A 6,284-nucleotide genomic window follows, 5' to 3' on the forward strand; every position below is an offset into this window, starting at 1 on the left:
TTTCGATTAATTCTAAAGCCTGCATTTTCAATTCTTTGGTGATTTTCATTTAAGTGGGTATGTTTAAGTTGAATTTCACATATCCTCTTATTTTAATGGTATTTTCTGTGATTAATATATAGTGATTTTAGTTTTCTTGTGAAAACATGTTTAGGTTGAGATTCTCTATTCAAGGTTTTTTTCATCACTTCTATCATGATCTGGCTGTAATTTGTGATGTTTCTTATAGTGTACTGGTTGTAATGAGTCTGTACTCTAACATATGGGTTGCACATTCTTGTTATTTATATAATAAAGTCTAGTGTATGATTTCCTTTGATTAATTTCTTCTTTCTAAAATAATTATTGGTTTTTCCTTGATATTTTACATTGCTGATTTGTCGCCTCTGTATGTGAATTATACTGGTCATCTCTTTCCTCATATTTGGCTATGTTAGAAATTTTAAATTATTCCCTTATCTGCTAAACCTAGTTAATTATGCTTTCACGGTCCTTTAGTTAAGCCGAGATATTAGACTATCAATTTAACGTGCTTGATTTACTATCCATATGGTAAGATTTTTATTTAATAAATTATTTCTATCATCGTAAAACTCCTTCTCATATTATTAATTGGTGGATTGCTTTAGATTTCCTTAAATATTTGTCTTGACAGTTTCTTACTTGTTTATTTATGGTAATCTAGCAATAAGTGATTATTCGACTTGGGTGACTATTGCTTTCCTTATGCATGCTGACCAGTTCTTACTTAATTATTGTAACTCTTAATTATTTCCTTTTCTTATTGAGTTGGTCATATATTTGGTAAAAGTAAATTAATTAATGTGATTTGGCCTTTTTAAAATAAGAAAAATATTAATTGATTCCCTTCAATTATTTTTCCTTAGTTGGCTCGTCTTTTAGAGACTATAAAAATGGTCCCTCCCTAAATTATTTATTCATCTTGATATTTGCTCCCATAATCGAAATACTAAAAGAAAACATATTATTCTCTCCTTGAAAATAATTTCCGATGAACTTTTTAAAAGTATTTGTTGTGTTTGGGTCGAATAGTGTGGAATCGCTGATTATTCTTTAACTAGTGAATTTGATCGCGCTACGCGTGATTTCAATTTTTTTTATATAAATTGTATTTATATATTTCTAATAAAATTTACGCACAAATTATACTTCTATTTTAATTATTTCTTTAAAAGATCTTTAATTTATATATAATTTATTATTTATAATCACTTTAAAGTTTTTAATCTTCTATAGGTACTCGTGTAATAAACTTATAAGTGAAAGAAAAAAATAATTATTTTTCTTAATAGAAAGTAGAGAAAGAAAAGAATTTCAAGAAATTTTGTATATATTTTGAGCATATATATATTTTTAAACTTATTTTTTTTTTTAAAAAATGAAGAACCACAAATACATATACAAATATACTTATATATATATAAAAAAAAGAACCACAAAGTATATTGTCTATATCGATTTACCGAACATTGAGACTAAATGAATCATAAGAAATTTAGAGAAAAACATCATATACTATTTTTTATTTAATAAACCAACAAATATTATAAATTATCTTACAAATTTTTTAAAAGTATTGAATTTGACAATCTCTATATGTATTTGGAGCTTGTTTTCTTTAGGGTGTTAGCCTCTTCATCCTCTCTCTTATAATTGATTTATCATATGCTTGTATTCCATTTAATGTAGTATATATTGTTACTTATGTTTGATTGAACATTGTTTGGTACAATAAAAAAAGTTGCAAAATCTATATGAATTATTTCAACTTCACTGCAACGATATATTTGTAATAAAAATGTTAAGTTGTGTCTCTATTGTTAAATCAAAGATACATAAAAATAGCTCTCAAAATTACAGTGTCAATTAAGAAGTAGAATTTTTTTTATGATTTTGTAGAGTATATACACTTCCGATCCCATTTTATTTTGTTTCTTATATTTTATTTGAGAGTTAAATTATATGAACTTTCACCCTAACAATACATACCTTAATTTGGCCGTAAGAATGAATTCATTAAGTTTTATCAAAATAGAATATTTAATATCACATGAATTTCTCAAGATAAAGTATGAAAAATGCAAATTAAAAATAAAATACTGTAAACTGCAAAGTAAAAATTGATATTATTCCTATGAGTTATAACACATAATCTTACCCCAATTTAGTATAAAATAATATTAAAAAAATATAAAGAATATATTTAAACAAACTTAATATACATATCACACAAATTTTTTCTTGACTTTTTGTGTGTGTTTAAAATTAGATATTTTAACCTTTAGGCATAAACGCAACGACTTGCAAAAGTGAAGCTTCACAATCACAAAAAAATAAATAAGGAATATAAAAGAACACAAAGAAACACATACATAAGACATAAAATATATTAATTGTTCACTTTAATTGGATTATAATTATTGTTCAATATTCACCCATGAAAAAATGAGCAAAACGGATGTAAAATGTAAAATCTAAAATGTATCAATTATTTAGTTTAAATAATAATGACTTTTGATCTTTCTAAATTAATGAAAGTGATGTATAATTTGTAGGTTTTTAAATAAATTATATAAATTTAAAAAATTAAGAAAATGTCAAAAATTTAAAAAAATAAACAAATGTCATTCTTGACTTTAGAAGCATGCCACATCACCTCTTCTACGATAACATTATAAGAAGAAAGCTGAAAAACAGAAAATCAAGTAACACATTTATAGTTTACTTTTTTGTACATATAATTTAAAAGAAAAAAATATATATTTAAAATTTGTGATGAACTTTAAATAACATACTACTTACAAAAAATCTTAAGCACTTCAACTAATATATATAAAATCAGGGAAGCAACATTAAACTTGTTACTCATCATGTGGAGGATAAAAACATTTCTTTAGTCTCGAATCTTGATTATTTTGCGCTCCTCTAACATGTTCCTTTAAATATATACCTGCAAAATAAGAAGTTCGACTCCATATGTTGGAACCAATCAGTACATGTAAAAACTGAAAATGAAAATTTCAAAAAAAATCATTCAAACAAAAATATTTAACCATAATATCCTAAATCATTGAAATGATAGCAATTTTTGTCATATGTAATAACAAACTACTTACAAAAAAAATATCTTAAGCACTTCAACTAATATATATAAATTAGGGAAACAACATTAAACTTGTAACTCATCATGTGGAGCATAAAAGCATTTCTTTAGTCTCGAATCTTGATTATCTTGCGCTCCTCTAACATGCTCCTTTGAACATATACCTGCAAAATAAGTATTTCGACTCCATATGTTGGAAGCAATTAGTATATATAAAAACTGAAAATGAAAATTTGAAAAACAAACATTCAAAAAAAATATTTAACCATAATATCCTAAATCATTGAGATGATAGCAATTTTTGTCATATGTAACATGTATTTTGGATACTTATATAGTGATAGATGAAGTCATGAGAATTAAATTCAAAGGAAGATAAAAAATCATTTTATTTTGTAGAATAGCCCTTTAGGGGGGAGTTACTAGAGGATTAATGATAGTCTTTTGAGTTTCATAAACTTATTTTTTTTAATGAGAAATAAAGAAGAGTTAATGAGAGAGGTATAATTAAAAAAATAATTTTAAAGTGATTTTTAACCTAGGATATATATAAAGAATAAATTTTCAAAAAATTTAAAAAAAAGAAGATAAATACGAATGGTGGCCATTGAGATTGAGATTTGCCACATCACCTAATCTTTTGTTTAGCTTTATTATATATATAATTTTTTTTATTTTTAAAAAATAATAAAAATAGAAGGTATAAATTATAATAACAATAAAAACTAAAAAAATTATAATAATATAAACTTAAAAATAATATGTAGAAAATGGTCATTAGGAAAAAAATATTATAAAAATAATTTTTTACGTTTGAGGCAATATGATAGCCTTTTGAAATTCCTTGATTTAAAGAAGGTGTAATTATCATTAAATAACTAATTAATAGTAAAATATATTTACACATAAAATTATTGTGTAAGAAATAATTTTAAAAGCCATATTTTTTTTTAAAAAAATAGAAAATATTTTTCTAATCATTGAGGCATGCCACATAGGCGGAATGAATATCCTCATTTATATCCTCATTTATATATATATATTGATTGGTTAACTGGTTAGTATCTTTCATACATATATTCAATTTTTACATCATTATTTACTTGTTGTTATTTATAAAACAAAAAATGGATTTTGAAAAATAAAGAAAGTATTTGAGTTAGTTTTCTTCTCCTTTTCTATAAGCGTGATTCTATATGTGTGACTTTAATTGTGTAATAAGCTGCCCAAAATAAATATATGTATGTATTATCCTGTATAAGTGTAAATGGATGTTATTATGTATTGTTTGGTATTACTCGTAGTTTATTGCTTCTTTCAATTAGCAGGATTTGGAAAACTTTGAATTATATTTAAAGAGTCGCCAGGGGATGGATTTCCGGAGCGGGACCAATTGTTTTAAGTTCATATTTCAATTTCGTATTCATCACTCTCTATTTGGTTTTGTAATAATCTTGTAGGAAACTCTAAAACTCTATATGAAATAACTTGGAGAACACCTAAAGGGGGAAGGGGATATATGTGTTGTTTATTTATTTATTTTGTTTATGTGTGATTGTTACAACCTGCCGATCTCTTGAATAGTAGAATTATGCAAACATCTTAGAGTCGTTTCAATAGGTGGCTCAATATCAACCATTGTTGATGACTTTTATCTGACTAATCAGCTTAGCATAAATATGTGTCATAATTTGTTACGATCTCTACTTCTAGATTCTCGCCTTGCATGCTAATACTATTAATATTGATAAATTCATGAATAATATTAGACACCATGTCTATGGGTTTTTATGAATCTTATTATAATTTTTGGCATATTGTACTAAGAAATCATGATCATAAGGGTTATTTTACTTTGTATGTTACTTGGGGTTCAGAAAATCATGCCTGTAGGAGTTATGAAATATGTTTGACCTTTCAGTCACCTAGAAATCATGTGCTTAGGTATTATTAAATAATCTCCAGCATGTTATAAATCTCTGCGTACTTGCTGCCACCTGGTAACTATTTCTGCATTACAATTATTTACGGCCACTTAAAATAAATCAATTAATTGCTAGCATGTTATATAACTGAGTCACTTTTATGTATTTTTCTGCCATTGTTTCATGACATCTTACTAGAAAGAAAAATTAATTACTCATTTTCTTCACCTGTTATTTGTCATCCTGATACAAGTCTGCTTAAAATTAATTTCTGCAACAATAAACTTTTTTTTAAATAATATTTCTGTTATTTAAAAATCAGTCATGACTAAAATCTGCTCTTTGTAATAATTTTATGGCCATTCAAAATCTTTCTAAAAAAGAACTACTATACGTTGTAATTTTATGTCCATTTTAATTGTTATTTTAAGTATTGTCAAATATGTTTATGTGAACACTTGAATATATGTGTTTGCTAGCATGGTAATGATTAAAATCTCGAGGCAAACTTGAGATCTATGTGGTAAATGCTCATCCTATTTGTTTTTGATTGGTGTCTAGTGGGCCCAATTAGGAGCCTATATATTATTTTAGTCTAATCCCTCCATAGCAGTAGTCCAATGCCTCTTGGATACTGAGTGGTCACACTAGGAACCTTTTAGGACGTTATGCATGTGGAAGACGAGTATGGGTAGTTATATGAAGATGATGAAAATCGACGCATGCTTAAAATGACAAACGTTGGTTTTGTCTTTCCGAATATTAAATCGCCTAATAATAAAGTCGTGTGTTGATCTTTAAAGTCTGTGGGTTTCAGAGTCTCCCTTTTCCTTTTCCTTCTGTGTGTTTTTTTATAATTTTAATTATGTAGGGTAGTTTAATAATAAGAAAAATTGATTCGCCCATATTATTCTGCAATTTATGTCTCTTTGCTTATCTCTTTATTAGTTGTTTAGTACTTGTTTGTTATTTATTATATCACCTAGTTTTGCATGTTTAACTAATTAATTAAAATAACTAAGTAATGTTAAATGTTTAATGATAGTTATCACCTAGAAAACATGTTTAAATTAAAAAACCAATAAATGAAGTGACCTTAATTGCTACTTGTAACCCCACATAAATTGCATGAGATACATTAGGATCCACATTTTTGGACCTAGAAGGATGCTTAACACCTTCCCTTCAAGGTAATTTGAACTCTTACCTATGGTTTGTTGACTTCTAGCTAGGCT

Source organism: Solanum lycopersicum, chromosome 12, assembly GCF_036512215.1.
Source record: "Solanum lycopersicum chromosome 12, SLM_r2.1".
NCBI classification, from domain to species: domain Eukaryota; kingdom Viridiplantae; phylum Streptophyta; class Magnoliopsida; order Solanales; family Solanaceae; genus Solanum; species Solanum lycopersicum.